The sequence below is a fragment of the Schistocerca americana genome, chromosome 2 (genome assembly GCF_021461395.2).
Source record: "Schistocerca americana isolate TAMUIC-IGC-003095 chromosome 2, iqSchAmer2.1, whole genome shotgun sequence".
Lineage (NCBI taxonomy): Eukaryota > Metazoa > Arthropoda > Insecta > Orthoptera > Acrididae > Schistocerca > Schistocerca americana.
The window spans coordinates 327,721,199-327,741,844 of record NC_060120.1 but is presented as its reverse complement, the minus strand read 5'-3'; the positions used below and the strand labels follow the sequence as shown (position 1 = coordinate 327,741,844).

The following is a 20,646-nucleotide window of genomic DNA, read 5'->3' as shown; positions in this document are numbered from 1 at the left end:
GTCACAAACTTGTAGGTCCTAAGACTATCTGTTTCGGTCATCTGTTTTATAATATACTGCAGCCAAAGTGGCATCGTCAAATGCTAAACACAAAATCAGTGCCACCTGCATCACACATATGTAAAGATCTGAAGAATGTCATTGCTGACCGAAACCGGTAGTCTCAGGACCTACAAATTTTTCACGATAGACGTGAAATAAAAGAAATTTATTCCATGTGACTATAGTGCTTGTTTAACTGAGAGTCCAGCTCGCAAATAATATGAATTATCTTCTCTCTTATTTAAATCAAATCAAATAAAACAAAAAGTATTTTAAAGATAACTTTTACTGTCAATGAAATAATTTATGATGACTCCAGATTCTGAAACTCAATTAATTAATAAAGTAGACAACTGACGTGTAAAAGTGCGCTTTAACTTACAGTATTCCAATATTCACAAACATTTGAACATATTGTCGTCCGTGTTATCAGGTCAGAGTTCCAAACCTAACAGCGTGTCTGTATACTCATAAACTACATCTACTCCTACATCCGTACTCCACGAATCTTCGTGAATTACGTGGCACAGGGTACATCTCATTGCACAATGTGTTGTGTACGACTTCATATACAGAGGTAAGGAGAGGTGGGCTGCAGAGTGGTATGGCAACTGTCGTCATAGGAAAGCTGAACAGGAGCAGAAATGATTAACGAGCAAGTTAACGCAACAAACAGAAGATTTACTTAACTTGTATTGCTCCAGTCATACGACAACTCATCACAAAGAATACAGCAAGAGTTAGAGTTCAGCTCATGCAATAGCAACTAGGATGAGGCTCGTTATACTAAGCACGAACGATGGTGTCTAAGCGATGAGGCCCCAAGTGTAAGGGGTTCAGTGTCTGCCACTGGATATCCCACATACTGCAGCAGCAGAGGGCGCTCGTGGTGCAGATCCATTGGAGGTGTGGCTCAGCGGTCCTGCATATCCTGCGCGACCACTATTGGTGTGAGATAGAAACTTGCAGTTCCACTGCTATGGCACCTGCGGAGAGGAACTGATACACGATACCACGCCCCTCCCCTGCAAACCTTCCTCACTGTCGTCATGTAATGCAGATGAGCGAACGACTATGGGAAGAGGAGGGGGGGGGGGGGGGGAGAACTGGATGCACATGGCAATAACAAGACAGAAGCTGAAACTGCGGCTGGTTTCGAGCTCCTGCCCACATCCCTGCATACGCTCTGAGCCCGCTCGGAAATATTAGCCAAGAACTGGGCAGTGGGTGTGCTCTCACATCCAGAAGCAGAGGAACAAACGAAGACGGAAGCGTCAGGACGACTGCAGGGGAATCCGAAGCGTCATCGGGAGAGCCAACAGGAAGAGCGGCCCATCCCCAGACAACGGTGGCTGTCGAGACGGCGACGACGACCGTGAAAGGGCGTCGACTTCCATCGGCTCTGGGGCTGGTGCTGATGGCGCGGGGACCGCAGGAGCCAAATGCAGTAAGGACCGCTTCATGCAGGCAGGCACAGAATCTGAAAGGACAAAGACTGCGGCAGGATCACGCAGTTCACAAGGACGAATTAGATTCTGGTGGCGTCTAAGCAATCCTTCCACGCCCTGCAGTAAAAAGAGAGGATGTCCAAGCAAACGTAGATGGTACCTCGCTACAAGTGCCTACGTCCGCCATACAGTCTGCAAAAGACCGAATCGTTAGTTTGATACTTTGCCTGTCTGGGCAGAATGGGCGCCGCCTGCCGTGGTGGGTGCAGCAACTGTAGCAAGTTGCAGTGGTGTCGTCCACGTAACGACTCTGCCGTCAATGCTCCGTCGTGTGGCTGGGAGAGGTAGAGAGACGAGAAAAGCAACAGAGCTTGATACTATATGTGTGGGAGGCCCGAAGTCTGTACATCTGTAATGTTCGCACAAAGCGTTCAGTTTCTGTGTTGGATTGTGAGTGGAATGATGTACTTGTGTTGTGGGTGATGCTGGAGGTGGTGCAGACTGTTCAAATTCGGCGGCAACAAACTGATATCCGTTGTCAGTCGCAATCACTTCAGGAAAGTCTTCGAGGCAAAACATTGACTACAAGTCCTAGATAGTGGAGAAAACCCTAGTAGAATGCATACGAACCACGAAGGGGAATTTGCTCAAAGTGTCAAAAATGAGGAGCTAAATCGTATTCCAGTATGGACCTGCGAAATCCTAGTGCAAATGTTGCCGAGGTACTTGAGCTTTGGACCATTCAAACAACTGCCGAAGCAGTGCTGACTGCTGCAGAGTGAAAATATCATTCTGGAAACATTCCCCAGGATGTGGCTAGGCCATGTCGCCGCAATATCCTTTCTTTCAGGAGTGCTAGTTCTGCAAGGTTCGTAGGAGAGCTTCTGTAAAGTTTGGAAGGTAGAAGACGAGGTACTGATAGAAGTGAAGCTGTGAGGAGGGCGCGTGAGTCGTGCTCGGGTAGCTCAGTTGGTAGCGCACTTGCCTGCGAAATGAAAAGGTCCCGAGTTCGAGTCTCGGTCCAGCACACAGTTTTAATATGCCAGGAAGTTTCATATCAGCGCACACTCCGCTGCAGAGTGAAAATATCATTCTGGAAAGAATGTAGAGGTTTATGGTCAATCTCCAAGTAAAATTTTCTACCAGAATTATACTGATAGAACTTAGTGACCCTGTAGACAATGGCAAAACCCTCCTTTTCAATTTACTAATAATTACATTGAGCTCTGTTCAACAACTTCAAAACAAAGGCAGTCGACCCGACAACAGCACAAAATTTATTCGACAAAACTCGACCGATGCCGTAACAGGAAGCATCCACAGCCAAGACCATAGGTTTGGTCAGATGAAAAGGAATAAGGCTTCGATCACTAAGCAAAGCACTTTTCAGCTTCTGAAAAGCAGACTGACATACTTGCGACGAAGCAAAAGGAGCATTCTACCTGCGCAAGAGATACAAAGGAGTCTCGATTTAAGCGGCGTTAGTGATAAATAGGATGTAATACGCGGCTTCCCCAACACAGACTGCAATTCCCGCATATTGCATGAGGGTGGAAGGTCATGGATAGCAAGCAAATGTGACTGCAATGGGTGAACTCTTTCGCAGTTAATGACATGTCCTAACAAGGGAAACTCCCCATCGCACTCTCCTCCAGTGGATAGCCAGTCAAAATCTGAACTCAGATCAAGCATGAAAACAGGAAGAAGGTGTACTGAACTGTGAAAAAAGAAGCAAAATAGAAGCAGTGAACGGCCCAAGCTGAAGATGTAAAAAACATCGAGCGAATTTGAACAGCCACGGCGTTGTGGTTAGAAGGTCACGGTGTTAAAATCTCACTCGTGCCTTTTTTTTTTTTTTCACAAAATTATGTACCGTCCACCTGTCATTGTCGCTGTATTCGGATTTGTGTTTGTGTCGTGGTGTAACGTCCGTTTGCAAATAACAAAGTTTAAATAAGGGACCTCCAGACGTACTTACCTCATATCTGTTCTACAGAAGTTCTATAAAAATGACTCTTGCGTTCGAGTTTTGGAAGTTTTGACTCTTGAATTTCCCTGTTGTAATATAGTTCACACCTGCGTGTTTTTCTTTTTATAACTGCGTGAGGTCTACGCGATGGTAACATATTCTTATAGCATGACTCACATTGTATAACCAATGTATAGTATGACAATTGCGAAGACTGCAGAAGGAGAACGGACACGTCAAAGACCGCGTGGAAACTTCATAGTCTTGAAAATAAAAAGTGGGCACGAGGGAGATTTGAACACAGGTCTCCTCCCTTCACAATCTAACACTAGGAACACGCAACCACGACGCGGTGGTTCTTGCAATTCACTTGATATTTCACATCTTAAGCTTGGATCGTCTACTGTTTGTATTTTGTTTCTTTTTTCACGGTTCAGTTCAACTTCTTCCTGTTTTCATGCTTGATCTGTGTTCAGTTTTTGACGGGCTATCCACTGGGCCATTTTACCTCTAAATCTAAGGAGGGTGCGATGGGGAGTTTAACAAGTAAGTGCTCAATTTTATTCGGAAAAAAATAACATGTGTCTCCGTTACATCTGAGACAGTTGGAAATGTGGGTCTCACGGGAAGCGTGAAACGGATAAGTCCCTGCAGTCGCGCTATTCGTCTGTGTCCTCGGTGGTTCAGGTGGATAGAGCGTCTGCCGTGTAAGCAGAAGATCCCGGGTTCGAGTCCCGGTCGGGGCACACATTTTCAGCTGTCCTCATCGAGGTATATCAACAACATCTGTCGGCAGCTGAGGGTTTCAATTAATTATCGTTCATTCTAGAGAAGCTGCACCGTCATCAATAGTATCTATTCTTTCGAGAATAGTTACTATCTTCATATACGAATGATGATGTCTTAGCAATGACGCTCCAAGTGTAAGTGGGTTTAGTGGCTGCCGCCGGCCATCCATGGTGCACGACTGCTGGAGGCGTGATTCAGCAGTTGTGCACCTTTGGATCCGCCAGATCCTGCACAACCGCTACCGGCAACAGACGGAAACTTGCAGTTCCATTGCTATGATGCCTGTGGACTGGTATTGAAATGTGATGTCACACAAAGTATTTAGGTTTTTCCTGTTTCATTTGCATGTGGAAGAATGTCTGTTTAAATGTCTCTTCGTGCACTGTAATTAGTCTGATCTTCTCAGGTTGTATGAAAGCAATACGTAGGAGGTTATAGTATATTCCTAATATAGTCACTTAAAACTTGTTCTTGAAACGTTGTAAGTGGCCTTTCATGTGAAAGTTTGCATCTGTCTTCAGGCATCTGCCAATTGAGGTTTTTCAGTATTTCCATCGCTCCGTCTTGTGTTTCAAGCAAACCTGTGACTATTCGTACCACCCGTCTTTGTATACCTTCAATCTCTTGTTAAAACTATTTGCTGTGGGGCCCCACACAGTTAAGCAATACTCTAGAAGCGGTTGCACAAGTGTTTTTTAAAAGTGTTTTTTAAGTAGCGTCCATTGTAGATCAATAAACAAAACCATAGTAATCTGAATACCAACATGCAAAACAAAAACGCTCCGAACTTATGCACAACCATAACAATTCATTAATATTGCAGACATAATATGCTACGTTTTTATGTTTTATGAAGTGCACTATTTGACATTTCTGAACAAAAATGGTTCAAATGGCTCCAAGCACTATGGGACTTAACATCTGTGGTAACTAACCTAAGGACATCACACACATCTATGCCATAGGCAGGATTAGAACCTGCGACCGTAGCGGTCGCACGGTTTCAGACTGAAGCGTCTAGAACCGCTCGGTCACAGGGGCCGCAATTTCTGAACGTTTAGAGTAAGCTGTCACTTCTTGCACTACTTCAGAAACTTGTAAGGAACTGCCTGAATATTTGTGCAGGTTTTATAGAAATAGTGCTTCATCATTGATAACTGCATCAAATGCGAACAGTCAAAGGTTACTATTACTCATAATATTGTCCTTCAGGTTATTAAAGTGCTGTATGAACAGTAACAGTTCCAGCATACTTCCCTGGGGATGACTGAAGTTGGTTCTACCTCTGTCGGGGACTCTCCATCCAAGATAGCATACTGCGTCCTTCGTAACAGGAAATCATCAACCGAATCACAAATTTCTCTTTATACGGCATATGATCGTACTTTCATTCAAAAATTTTGGTGTGATACATTCTCCTTAGCGTATGATTTAAAGCATGACTTCACATCCCGTGAAGAATTCTCGCAGACCAATTTTTTCATCTGCATGGCAGAACTATCTCTCACCAATCGTCTCATTTGTATGTTGACATAACTGTCCTTCACCAAGGTAGATACAGGCGGTTGTTTCAGTTGATTTAGCAGCATGTGGTGTAATACGTGTATATTTCTATTGTCAAACCACAATTTATGAAAGATTATTGTATGTTATTAATAGGATTAAGTAGGAATAATTAATATTTGTCATGTTGGAAATAATTGTGGTAGTAGGGAATGTCTGCACCAAACTATTGTTGGCAAGAGAGACCGCACATTGATATAATTTTAAAGAGGGCGGGAGAGACAGCGGATGGATACATTTTAAGAAAAGAGCGGGAAAGACCGCGCATTGATACATTTTGTAATGGTAGCAAGGATTGTCTGCACCAGAAAGCATTGTTGGCGGGAGAGATCGCACTTTAGCGTTCGTAGGAAGTCTGTAGTATGCGAGATGTGAAGCGAGTCGCTAGCAGGTCTGAAGCGAGAGGTTGAGAGCAGCGGTGTGCCTGCCAGCCACCAGCTATGATTTACAAGAGATTATAAACGGATGTACAGAGGCATCAGCTAACTATTATCTTAAGAGGAACTAATATTATTGAATTAATTTTTTTGAGAAACTCAAGACTACTGAAGGTATGTTTGCGCATTGCTAGTTGTAAGATTGTTGTAAAAAGTAAGTCCCATTTGAAGGTTTGTAAAATCCTTTCATTCAGAATATAATTAATTTTTGCCAGCAATATTGCATTACTGATTATAATCCATCTCAAAAACCATCAACGTAAAACTTCGCAAAATTTTATTGTTGTCAAGAAAAAGTTTAACTATGAATTACGTAACTTCAGTCAAATTAATTAAAGAATAACGTCAGCTTTGCTATTAAAGAATAACGTCAGCTTTGGTAATAAGTACAGCCACTTATTATGACAGCCCACCAGCAGCTAATAGAGTATAGTAAAACAGAGTAAGTATATTCATGTCGCAGTTCGATGTAGCAATCAGATGGCGATCCAGTAACAGTAAAAAAGGTAAGGAACAGTTTTGGGTTATTGCAGGTAAAGACTGAGGGCCACGACGACGACACATTCTTAATAAGCAGCAATTAAATTTGTATGCGAAGATTGAGAAAGAGAATTAATTTCAAAGGGAAGATTTCATTTGTTATTATTAAGCAAGAGGTAGAAATCCTAAGGGAAGGTTACATAGGTTATTGTAAAAGGGATAGTTGCGTAACAAAAGAAATATAGAGGAGACGGGAAGGTTTCAGTGGGAATCACACCAGCACACATGATTTTCCGAAACTCGGTAACAAGGTGCTTCGGGTGGGCTGCCTACACTCATGCTCATAAATTAAGGATAACTGCAGAGCATAGGCACACAGGGAACACACACAACACAGATCTGTAAGTCCACGGTATTGGTGACAAGTTGAGAAAACCGTCCCGAAAGACATGTGCTACAAAACGCCACTGTTTCCTGCGCATGTACCCCGACATCAATATGGGATATGATCACCATGCAGACGTACACAGGTCGCACAACGGGTTGGCATACTCTGGATCAGGTGGTCGAGCAGCTGCTGTGGTATAGCCTCCCATTCTTGCACCAGTGTCTGTCGGAGCTCCTGAAGTGTCATAGGGGTTTGAAGACATGCAGTGATACGTTGACCGAGAGCATCCCAGACGTGCTCGATAGGGCTTAGGTCTAGAGAACAGGCAGGCCACTCCATTCGCCTGATATCTTCTGTTTCAAGGTACTCCTCCACGATGGCAGATCGGTGGGGCCGTGCGTTACCATCCATCAGCAGGAAGGTGGGACCCATTGCACCGCCGAAAAGGCGGACATACTGGTTCAAAATGACGTCCCGATACAGCTGACCTGTTACAGTTCCTCTCTCTAAGACATGCAGGGGTGTACGTGCACCAATCATAATCCCACCCCATACCATCAAACCACGATTTCCATACAGGTCCCTTTCAAGGTTCCTGGTTCACGCCAGATGAAAACCCGGCGAGAATCACTGTTCAGACTATACCTGGACTCGTCCGTGAATATAACCTGGGACCACTGTTCGAATGACCATGTACTGTGTTCTCGACACCAGGCTTTACTGGCTCTCCTGTGACCAGGGGTCAGTGGAATGCACCTTGCAGGTCTCCGGGCGAATAAACCGTGTCTGTTCAGTCGTCTGTAGACTGTGTGTCTGGAGTCAACCGTTTCAGTGTCTGCGGTAAGGTCCTGAGCAAGGCTACCTGCAGTACTCTGTGGCCGTTTGCGGGCACTGATGGTCAGATATCGGTCTTCTTGTGGTGTTGTACACTGTGGACGTCCCGTACTATAGCGCCTGGATACGTTTGGAATCGTTGCCATAATCCTGAGATCACATTTTTTCGCACACGGAGGGCCCGTGCTACGACCTGCTGTGTTTGACCAGATTCCAGTCGCCCTAGTATTCTACCCCTCATAACGTCATCAATATGTGTTATTTGTTCCATTTTCAACACACAGTCACCATTAGCACATCTGAAAACGTCTGCACACTTACTCGCTGCACCGTACTCTGACATGCACCAACACATCTCTGCGTATGTGGACTGCTGCCAGGGCCACCGTGCAACGACCGCATGGTCATACCCCGAGATGATTTAAACCCGCAAACCGCCCACCAGAGCGTTGTATCACCATTTATTAGCATATCCTTAATTTATGAGCATGAGTGTAACACAAAAGCTGTGTGCTGAGTACACTGACCGCTGTAAGCCTTTATGGGTCAGTTCAACGTAATATCAGGCGCCGGTTACTGACGTAAGCTATGTTCCAGATAACGGTTTCCCTGTGTATGTTTTAATAAGAGTAATTCGGTCTTTTTAAACCTGGGATCAACCTTGAGAGTGAGAAACATGGGAAGCTGTCACCTGCATCTCGAGTTATACGCACTGTGATACTGAGACGTGACAGTGATACGTCCTCTCACTGACCTCGCTCATTTCAAGCTCCTGTGTTCTGCAACTCCAACAGTTAAACCGTTCGGAACATAAGCTTTATGTGTGCGGGTTATTATTTAAGAGAGTGTGACGCAAGCCACATCGTGACCCTAGCCTGAAATCAGGAGATATTTTAATTTTGATTAAGCACTATGATCAGAGTTGACAGTAGCGGGTGGCAGCCGCCAATATTCATTATTTCACGGTGAGGCGATGGAGCTCCTGAAGACGGGAAGTCATGGCGGGGTACAGAACGCGGCGCGGAAAGTCGACTGTAGATAAGTTGGACGATGTCGATTATCTAGTTGTACGCTGTCTCAGTGTTGTCAGTCCATCGTTGCTGATGGTCCTCTGGTCGTGAATGTGTGTTTAGGTTATTTTGAGTCTTTAAGAATAACGTGTGGCTTGTGAAATTTTAAATTTACTCGGCGAATTAATTGTTAGAAGAGATTTCGGGATTGCAGCCGGTCGTCGTAAACTTCACTCCACGATATTTCCACTGGAAACCTGCCAGTCGCCTTCAGGTGAGCCATGGAAGACATAGACAAATGTAATGTACTGCGAATACATAGAAAGAAAAATCCTTTATTGTATGATTATATGATAGCGGAACAAACACTGGTGGAAGTTACTTCTGTAAAATATCTGGGAGTATGCGTACGGAAGGATTTAAAGTGGAATGATCACATAATATTAATTGTTGGTAAGGCGGGTGCCAGGTTGAGATTCATTGGGAGAGTCCTTAGAAAATGTAGTCCATTAACAAAGGAGGTGGCTTACAAAACACTCGTTCGACCTACACTTGAGTATTGCTCATCAGTGTGGGATCCGTACCAGGTCGGATTGACAGAGGAGATAGAGAAGATCCAAAGAAGAGCGGCGCGTTTCGTCACAGGGATATTTGTTAAGCGTGATAGCGCTACGGAGATGTTTAGCAAACTCAAGTGGCAGACTCTGCAAAAGAGGCGCTTTGCATCGCGGTGTAGCCTGCTGTCCAGGTTTCAAGAGGGGTGCGTTTCTGGTTGAGGTATCGAATATATTGCTTCCCCCTACTTATACCTCCTGAGGAGATCACGAATGTAAAATTAGAGAGATTCGAGCGCGCACGGAGGCTTTCCAGCAGCCGTTGTTCCCGCGAACCATACGCGACTGGAACAGAAAAGGGAGGTAACGACAGTGGCACTAAAGTGCCCTCCGCCACACACCGTTGGGTGGCTTGCGGAGTATAAATGTTGATGTAAATGTAGATGTAGATGTAGAAGACGTTTCCCGCTCCGCCTTACTCATCGCGTTGGAAGCACTGCCGCACCTGCGTCGGAAGGACCACACCGCCCGTTTAGGGCGAGCATCACTGCTTTGCTTCGGCACGTTCTTTCCTCAAGCTCTTCTATGTTTAACCAAGAATATTTTGAACAGACTGACGGCGTCGCCATAGGAAACTCCCTGTCTCCCTTGGTGGCTAACTTTTTTATGTAGCATTTTGAGGAAAAACTGCGGTTCTTAAAACAATTGTTTTTAGAGATACGTGGGTGATACTTTCATAGTGTGGTCCCACGGGGAAGATAAGTTAACAGCGTTTTTACATCATGTTAACTCCTTTCATGAGAACATTCAATTTACTGTGGAATTAGAGAACTGTGGTTGTGTCCCATTCCTGAAGCTTTAGTTACACAGAGGAGCGATGGCTCTCTGGGATCATCTGTTTACCGTAAGCCCACTCACACTGATTTGTACTTGCACTCTTCATGTTGCTATCACCAATCCCAAACTATGCGTCCGCATAAAACCCTTGTACACACAGCCCATGCTGTGTAGGATGTGGACAGTTTGCCTAAAAAGCTTGTATTATAAAGACAGTGTTCAGAGACAATAAATACTCTACCTGGCAGATTAACAGGACATTCTCAGCTAAAACCTATATCCGGGAACTGGACAAGGAGAATGCACCTAGTTTTTCTTCCCTTCGTTGGAAATATTTCCTTCAATATAGGAAGAATACTTAATAATTTTCAGGTGAAAGTTATTTTCCGCCAACCATCTACACTACTGGCCATTAAAATTGCTACACCAAGAAGAAACGCAGATGATAAACGGGAATTCATTGGACAAATATATTATACTAGAACTAACATGTGATTTCATTTTCACGCAATTTGGGTGCATAGATCCTGAGAAATCAGTACCCAGAACAACCACCTCTGGCCGTCATAACGGCCTTGATACGCCTGGGCATTGAGTCAAACAGAGCTTGGATGGCGTGTACAGGTGCAGCTGCCCATGCAGCTTCAACACAATACCACAATTCATCAAGAGTAGTGACTGGCGTATTGTGACGAGTCAGTTGCTCGGGCACCATTGACCAGACTGGATTCATCCGAAAAAATGACGTTTTCCCATTCGTGCAACCAGGTTCGAAGTTGAGTACACCATTGCAGGCGCTCCCGTCTGTGATGCAGCGTCAAGGGTAACTGCAGCCATGGTCTCCGAGATGATAGCCCATGCTGCTGTAAACGTCGTCGAACTGTTCATGCAGATCTGTTGACTCACGGATCGAGACGTGGTTGCACGATCCGTTACAACCATGCCGATAAGATGCCTGTCACCTCGACTGCTAGTGATACGAGGCCGTTGGGATCCAGCAAGGCGTTCCGTATTACCCTCCTGAACTCACCGATTCCATATTCTGCTAACAGTCATTGGATCTCGACCAACGCAAGCAGCAATGTCGCGATACGATAAACCGCAGTCGCGATAGGCTATAATCCGACCTTTATCAAAGTCGGAAACGAGATGGTACGCATTTCTCCTCCTTACACGAGGCATCACAACAACGTTTCACCAGGCAACGCCGGCCAACTGCTGTTTGTGTACGAGAAATCGGTTGGAAACTTTCCTCATGTCAGCACGTTGGAGGTGTGGCCACCGGCGCCAACCTTGTGTGAATGCTCTGAAAAGCTAATCATTTGCACATCACAGCATCTTCTTCCTGTCGGTTAAATTTCGCGCCTGTAGCACTTCATCTTCGTGGTGTAGCAAAAAATGGTTCAAATGGCTCTGAGCCCTATGGGATTTAACATCTGTGGTCATCAGTCCCCTAGAACTTAGAACTACTTAAACCTAACTAACCTAAGGACATCACACACATCCATGCCCGAGGCAGGATTCGAACCTGCGACCGTAGCGGTCACGCGGTTCCAGACTGAAGCGCCTAAACCGCACAGCCACGCCGGCCGGCGTGGTGTAGTAATTTTAATGGCCAGTAGTGTAAGATTTCGGACCTGCCGGGATCAGTGAAGCATAATTTGTTATTAGGGAAGTAGGGAATTTCCAAAATGCATGGCGATTGTAGTATGGCCTATATGGGACAAACAACATACACAGTGGAAGAGCGCTGCACAGAACATCCGCCCTCTGTAACCCACCAAGTCTGCAAATGCAGAGCATTGTATCTACAACAGATTTAATGGAGTGTGACAAAACATTAATTTTGGCCACAGCAACATCTTTTCGGACACCATTATAAAAGAATCCGTTGAAATACACATCGCGGAAAACCTAATGAACCCTGACAGCAGCTACCAGCTGGATAATGGGTGGGATCCCGTCATCTCCGAGATTTGCTCCAGACGAAGACGACAGATCACTCCCAAGACTTCGGCGAGCGGCAACGCTGAAGACAGCTGATCTTTGCAGTTCCACCAGCGACGACGCTGCTGCCGGGTGGTGTGGTCCTTCTGTCACTGTGACGCCGACGCATGCGCGGCAATACTCCCTGCGCGCTGAATAAGGCGGAGCGGAGAACGTCTTCGTCAATCTTCGACGACTCACCCGAAGATGACTGGCACGTGTCCAGTCGAAATATTGTGGAGTGAGGTTTACGACGACCGGCTACAATCTCGAAATCTCTTCGAACGTGTGACTTATTGCCAGCAGATCCAAAACTGACCTGGCGTTTCGTTTGTAAGTACTGCGTGGCAGAAAGTAGAAATTGCATGGCCGAGAGTGCAGAGATTGAATGGCAGATACCAGAAACAGTATGTCAGACAGTAAGGCAGTGGTATTTTATAAGCGAATAACTATTTTGTTGGAGGCATAAGGGCCTTCTGAATGGGGTGTCGTTTTAGGTCGCGGAAGCTCCATGAATTCTGATAAGCACACTTGTACGTAATTTTGCATATACTTTTACTTGATTACTTTACAATTCGCGTTTAATTGCCTAGCAAAGGGTTCATTGAACCACCTTCAAACTATTTCTCTACTGTTCATCTCTTGAACAGCGCATGGGAAAAACAAATTTTCCGTGCAAGCTCTGATATCTCTTACTTTATTGTGATGACCATTTTCTCCCTACGTAGGTGGGTGCCAACAAAATATTTCACACCATGAGGAGGAAGCTAGTGGTTGAAATTTCGTGAGAAGGTACTGCCACAATGCAAAGCGCCTTTATTTTAATGATTGCCATCCCTATTTGGGTATCATATCCATGGCACTCACTCCCTCATCTCGCCATAACGCAGGACTAACTGCCCCTCGTTGGACTTTTCCGATGACCTAAGTCAATGCTAACTCACGCGGATCACACACCGCACAGCATAATTGTTGTAACGTATGTAGACCAGCCATACTGCAGGGCACAGGGCCTTAGCATTTTATTATAATTGTACCAGACTAGTTTGTTCTTTATTTGATGGTGTTCTAACCTCACCCAGTGTTTCGTTGCGTCAGAGCATAATTGATGCCGCATATGGGAACGCAGCGTATGAACAACTGAGTAACAAGTAAGAGCAGGTAAGATTAAGAGGCCGAGTATGTGCGGCTGGACTTGCAACACCGAAAGTTTGTGTTTTCACTCACTCACCCCTCCCCTGTTGGACCTCCGCTTACTGTGTCGGACAGTTTGTGCTATATTACGTTAGGTGCTACGGTTTTGGCTCTTATTTTCTCTACGGTGAGGCGTGGCGCGTCGCATAATTTTTCTTCAAATGGGATGTTACAGCGGTGATTGGACATGTAGTCTGCGTCACATGCGAGACAGGTGGCGTCAAATGGCTCGAGTATATGTAGTTTCAATGCCATGTGGTAGAAGTCAATATCTGCTGGACACTGTTGGAGCTGCAGTCAAAATACTCCCAGTTTTACACTGAGGGGCTAAAGAAACTGATATAGGTACGCATATTCAAGTACAGAGATATATAAACAGGCAGAATACGGCGCTGCGGTCGGGAACGCCTACATAAGACGACAAGTGTCTGGCACAGTTATTAGATCGGTTACTGCTACTACAATAGTAGGCTATTTTTTTCCTCTTGGCTCTTGCCTTGGCACTCCCCCCCCCCCCCCCCCCCCCCCGTCCCTCTCTCTCTCTCTCTCTCTCTGCCCATCAAACTACTACACTTTCATTCCATGTAGGCTTTCACGGCCGGCGTCTTTATCAGTAAACTCTTCCGGGCTGAGTTGCCGTGGTCGATCTGTAGAACTTCTTCTCCCTGACGTTTCGTTCTCAACTACGGAGAACATCTTCCGAGGTGAGTCGACGACTGGCTGCTAGGAGCTGGGGGCGCCGCTTATATAGAGATCGTAGGGGGCGCCACCACACGTCACGTGGCGTCGATGTGCAGCTATCTCTGGCTATCGTCTGTTCTCTCGATTGCAGACAATCGATTGTCACGTGATTGATGCAACGTCGACCGCCATATCTTATCCAATTTTAATCCTTCTTCTTTACGATTAAAATTGTATTGATGTTTGTGGATTTCAATTGCCTCTCTATACATACGTGTAGCTACTACACTTTGTTCAACTTTCGACCCAATCTATCTCCAGATGGGCGCGAATGGTTAACCTCAACCAGACATAAGCAAACATGGCCGTACCCACATCCTGCGAGACCTTACTCTAGTGAAAACCAACCCTTTTGCAGAGATGGCAGTAGACCTTTTGCGATGGCCATCTTGCCGGTGTGGACGTGGAGGGGTTCCATCTCTAAATTTAAAAAAAAAAAGGTTATCAAGATATAAATGAGTTTGAACGTGGCGTTACAGTCGGTGGACGAGCGATGGGACACAGCATCTCCGAGGTAGCGATGAAGTGGGGATTTTCCCATACGACCATTTCACAAGTGTACCACGAATATCAGGAATCCAGCAAAACATCAAATCTTCGACATCGGTGAGGCTGAAAAAAGGTCCTGCAAGAGCGGGGCCAACGACGACTGAAGAGAATCGTTTAACGTAACAGAAGTGCAACCCTTCCGCTAACTGCTGCAGATTTCAATGCTGGGCCATCTACAAGTGCCAGCATGCAAACCGGTCAACGAAACATCATCGATATGAGCTTTCGGAGCCGAAGGCCCACTCGTATACCCTTGATTGCTGCACGGCACACTGGACTCGCATTCGGGAGGACGACGGTTCAATCCCGCGTCCGGCCATCCTGATTTAGGTTTTCCGTGATTTCCCTAAATCGCTCCAGACAAATGCCGGGATGGTTCCTTTGAAAGGGCACGGCCGACTTCCTTTCCCGTCCTTTCCTAATCCGATGAGACCGATGACCTCGCTGTTTGGTCTCTTCCCCCAAACAACCCAACCCCAACTGCACGACACAAAGCTTTATTCATTGCCTGGGCCTGTCAGCACTGACACTGGACTGCTGGCGACTGGAAACATGTTGCCTGGTCGGATGAGTCTTGTTTGAAGTTGTATGGACGTGTGTGGGTATGGAGACATCATGAACCCATGGACCCTGCTTGTCAGCAGGAGATTGTTCGAGCTAGTGAAGGCTCTGTAATGGTGCGGGGCGTGTGCAATTGGAGTGGTAGGGGACCCTTAATACGTCTAGATACAACTTTGACAGGTGACACATAAGTAAGCATCCTGTCTGATAACTTGCATCCATTCATGTCCATTGTGAATTCCGACGGGCTTGGGCATTTCCAGCAGGTCAATGCGACACCACACACGCCCATAATTGCCACAGAGTGGCTCCAGGAACACTCTTCTGAGTTTAAACATTTCCACTGGGCACCAAACTCCCCAGACATGAACATTATTGAACTTATCTGGATGCCTTGTAACATGCTGTTCAGAAGAGATCTCCACCCCCTCTCACTCTTACGGGTTTATGGACAGCCCTGCACTATTCATGGTGTCAGTTCCCTGCAGCACTACTTCAGATATTAGTCGAGTCCATGCCACGTCGTGTTGCGGCACTTCTGCGTGCTCACGGGAGCCCTACAGGATATTAGGTAGGTGTAACAGTTTCTTTGGCTCTTCAGTGTAAAGAAATCTATTTAAATACGCATCGCGGAAAACCTAACGAACTGTGACAACGGCTACCAGCTGGATAAGTGGAATCTCGTCATCTCCGAGATTTGCTCTCGACTTAGACACCAGAATACTCTGATAATTTCGGCGAGCGCCAACGCCGAAGACAGCTGATCTTTGTAGTTCCACCAGCGAGGACGCTGCTCCCGGGCGGTGTGGTCCATATGTCACCGTGCGCGGCAAGTACTCGCAGCGCACGTCTTCGTCAGTCTTCGATCGCTCACATGAATATGATTGGCAGGTGTCCAGTCGAAATAACGTGAAGTGAAATTTACGACGACCGGCTGCAATCCCAAAATCTCTTCGAACGTGTTACTTACTGCCAGCATATCCAAAACTAACCTGGCGTTTCGTTTGTAAGTCCTGCGTGGCAGAAAGTAGAAATTGCATGGCAGAGAGTGCACAGATTTAGTGGCAGATACCAGATACAGTATTTCAGACAGTTGCACAGTGGTTTTTTATACGTGAATAACTATTTTGTTGGAGCCACAAGGGCCTTCTCAAGGGGGGTGCTGTATCTGGTCGCTGAAGCTCCTTGAATTCTACACTTGTACGTAATTTTGCATCTACTTCTACGTGATTACCCTACATTTCGCATATCAGTGCCTGGCCAAGGGTTTATAAAACCACCTTCAAACTATTCCTCTACCATTACACTCTTGAACAGTGTGTGGTAAAAAGGAATTCTTAAATTTTCCGAGTGACATCTGATTTCTCTTATTTTATAATGTTGATCTTTTCTCCCTATGTAAGTGGGTGCCAAGAAAATATTTTCGCACTATGAGGAGAAAGCTAGTGATTGAAATTTCGTGAGAAGATACTGCCGCAATGCAAAAAGCCTTTGTTTTACTGATTGTCACCCCAATCTGCGGATCATATCCGTGGCACTCTCTCCCTTACTTCACCGCAACACAGAACGAACTGCCCATCGTCGGACTTTATCAGTGTCCTGAGTCAATCCTAACTCGTGCGGATCACCCACCACACAGAACAATTGTTGTAACGCATGTACACCAGCCTTAATGCAGGGCACAGGGCATTAGCAATATATTATGAATATACCGATTTAGTATTGGAGGGCAGCGTGGAGGGTAAAAATCGTAGAGGGAGACCAAGAGATGAATACACTAAGCAGATTCAGAAGGATGTAGGTTGCAGTAGGTACTGGGAACGGAAGAGGCTTTGACAGTAAATACTAGCATGGAGAGCTGCATCAAACCAGTCTCAGGACTGAAGACCACTACAACAACAACATACCAGATTACTTAGTTCTTTATTTGATGGTGTGCCAGCCTCACCCAGACTTTCTTTGCGTCAGAGTAGAATCGGTTTCGCGTTTGGAAACGCAGCGTATGAGCAGCTCAATAACAGGTAAGACCAGGCAAGGTTAACCCTCCCGTTACCAAGCTTTTCCACACCTCTATTTTACCAAGCGGGGTATTTGGACTACTCCAAAAGAGTTTTGTGTTTTATTGTAATATTTGTTCTCAGATTTTGTTACTTCCATTGAATGGGTTTATTTAGTATTAGAAAATAGCTTTTCAGGTTATTTGAAGTATTTAATCAGATCACAGATACAAAATACAAAATTTTTTTTATATCTTTCACTAAATTCAGTACTTAATAATCTATGTACCTCAACAGTCACTGCAGTAAAATAACACAAGACTTTTTTCAACTTTTCAGTCAAGTACATTTTTGCACTGCATGCACTTCACAGTAACAGCTTCTTCTCTATGTATATTACAAACAGGTTTCTTGCACTTGCACATTAGACAACTGAATCTTCTTTCCCGATCTTCGTTTCTCTTGCAATCTTGACATCGTTGTGGCGTTGGTTCAAATGGTTCAAATGGCTCTGAGCACTATGGGACTTAACATCTATGGTCATCAGCAAGGTACCAACCAATGTCGTGTTTCGTTCTAGTAGTTCAGCAGCCAATGGAAAACTGGTGAAAAAATTATCAGCTGTTACACCATGACCGTTATTCAGAAATGGTTCCATCAGATCCAAAACAACTCTCTGTCCTTGATTCACTTCCCGAGTATTGTCCTGTGTAAATTTAGATCCGTAATAGGTAAGATGTCTTCACATCAGCACAAACCCAAATTTTAATGCCATACTTGCCAGTCTTGCTCTTCATATAAACCCTAAAAGGGCAGTTTCCTCGGTACGTTGCTAATCGTTCATCAGTAGTCACGTATTCATAAGGATAGAAGTTCTTGCACAAGTTAGATTGAAATTTGTCGAACACTACCCTGATGGGTTGTAGCTTGTCCTTGGTTTCTTCAATTCTCTGTGTTCTTGTGTCTCTGTTGTCAAATCGCAAGAATTTCAGTATAGACAAAAATCGGTTTCTTGACATGGCAGTAGAAAAGAATGGTTGCCGAAAGGCAACATTACCTCCCCACAGACCGGAAGCCCTTGTGCAATGTCCTTGAGTTCGATAAGCTACTATTAGAATTGCTAATACAGCGTACACTTAAGTTGCATTTATATCTCTCCATGTCGTTTTGTTCGAAGAATGAGTTGCACTCCACAAAGAAATTACTCGTTTGACTTCCCTGTTCGTTTCTTCTATAGTGATGCTCACGATTTCCGGTGAGATAAATAATAAAAAAGACTCTGTTATTGTTTTGATTGTTTTTCCATCATTCACGGAGCCAGGTGTTACGTTCAAAATGTTACGACGTCGACGCCGACCACCTTTTGGAGGTTCACTAGAAAATTGTAGTCCACTTCTAGAAACAAACAAATCTCCAGTGTCTTCGTCTTCTTCTTCTTCAACATCCTCTTCTTTTTCTTCTACTCGTTCACGTGAATGTGTAGTGTCTTGTGTTATTTCATCATCAGCTTCATCTGATGCTATGATATGGTCTTTGTCAAGAGGTTCCAATATTCATTCAGTTCATTATCAATGTCCGATTCATTTTCATCGTCACTGACATCAGAATCGTATAGAATTTCCATGATCTCTTCGCTAGAAAGTCCTTTGGACATCCTTACTTGCAGATGAAATACTGACTCGTGTAATATCAGCTCAACAGTGAACGTCAAATTCAACTCAACGATAGTAACCAGCAACAATAACAAACATTGGATCTATGGCAAAACTTAACAAAGACGATAGACATGTTTCCCAAAATCTTCTTTTTCTGCAAATAAGAAAATAAGACGTTTCATACCAAGCGTTGTAGTCTCACAATCCCACCAATAAATTACATGAATAACAATGATAAAGCCAAAAAAATTAGACAGTCGTGAATGTGAATTCAATGTCAATAATTTCTGTACAAATTCATGAAACCACAGGCATATGGCCCTTCAGATAACATTATTATAGGAAAAAAATCACCCTGTGGTAGTCAGAATACCCCGCTTGGTAATGCGAGGGTTAAGAGATCGAGTACATGCGGCTGGACTTGTAGTGTGCAACACCGAAAGGTAGGTCTTTGTTTTCACTCACTCAGGCTCCTCTGTTAGCCCTCCGCTGGCCCGCCCGGTTAGTCGTTCGGTCTAACGCACTGCTTTCCGGGCGGGAAGGCGTGCCGGTCCCCGGCACGAATCCGCCCGGCGGATTAGTGTCGAGGTCCGGTGTTCCGGCAGTCTGTGCATGGTTTTCGAGGCTTATCATCTCTCAGCTGCGCCGGCCGTGGTGGCCGAGCGGTTCTAGGCGCTTCAGTCCGGAACCGCGCTGCTGCTACGGTCGCAGGTTCGAATCCTGCCTCGGGCATGGATTTGTGTGATGTCCTTAGGTTAGTTAGGTTCAAGTAGTTCTAAGTCTAGGGGACTGATGACCTCAGATGTTAGGTCACATAGTGCTCAGAGCCATTTGAACCATTTTATCATGTAATTCTTCTTCACTTTCACTCAGGAAAGTAATGTCATCAGCGAATCGTATCATTAAATCCTTTCACCTCGAATTTTAATGCCATTCCTGAGCCTTTCTTTTACTTCCATCATTGTTTCTTCAGTGTACAGATTGAACAGTATGGGGGAAAGACTACGTCCCTGTCTTACACCCTTTTTAACCCGAGCGCTTCGTTCTTGGTCGTTTACTCTTATTATTCCCTCTTGGTTCTTGTGCATATTGTATGTCACCCGTCTCTCCCTATAGATTACCCCTACTTGTCGCAGAATTTCGAACATTTAGCACCACTTTACATTGTCGAACGCTTTTTCCAGGTCGACAAATCCTATGAACGTGTCTCGATTTTTCTTTAGTTTTGCTTCCATTATCAGCCGCAACGTCAAAATTGCCTCTCGGGTGCCTTGACCTGTCCTAAATCTAAACTGATCGTCATGTAGCACATCCTCAGTTTTCTTTTCCACTCTTCCCTATATTATTCTTGTCAGCAACTTGGATGCATGAGCTATTAAGCTGGTTGTGCGATAATTCTCGCACTTATCTGCTCTTGCAGTCTTCGGAATTGTGTGGATGATATTTTTCCGAAAGTGAGATGGTCTGTCGCCAGACTCATACATTCTACACACCAACGTGAATATTTTTGCTACTTTCTCCTATGATTTTAAATATTCTGATGGAATGTAATCTATCCCTTCTGCTTTTTTTGATTTTAAGTTCTCCAAAGCTCTCTTAAATTCTGATTCTA

General features: G+C 44.9%; 1 non-coding gene across 1 annotated transcript; it reads left to right on the top strand.

Moving 5' to 3' along the window:
* Positions 1 to 4,131: 4,131 nt before the first annotated feature.
* Positions 4,132 to 4,205, top strand: Trnat-ugu. Its single transcript has one exon. It is a non-coding gene; the product is annotated as a tRNA-Thr (tRNA).
* Positions 4,206 to 20,646: the final 16,441 nt, after the last annotated feature.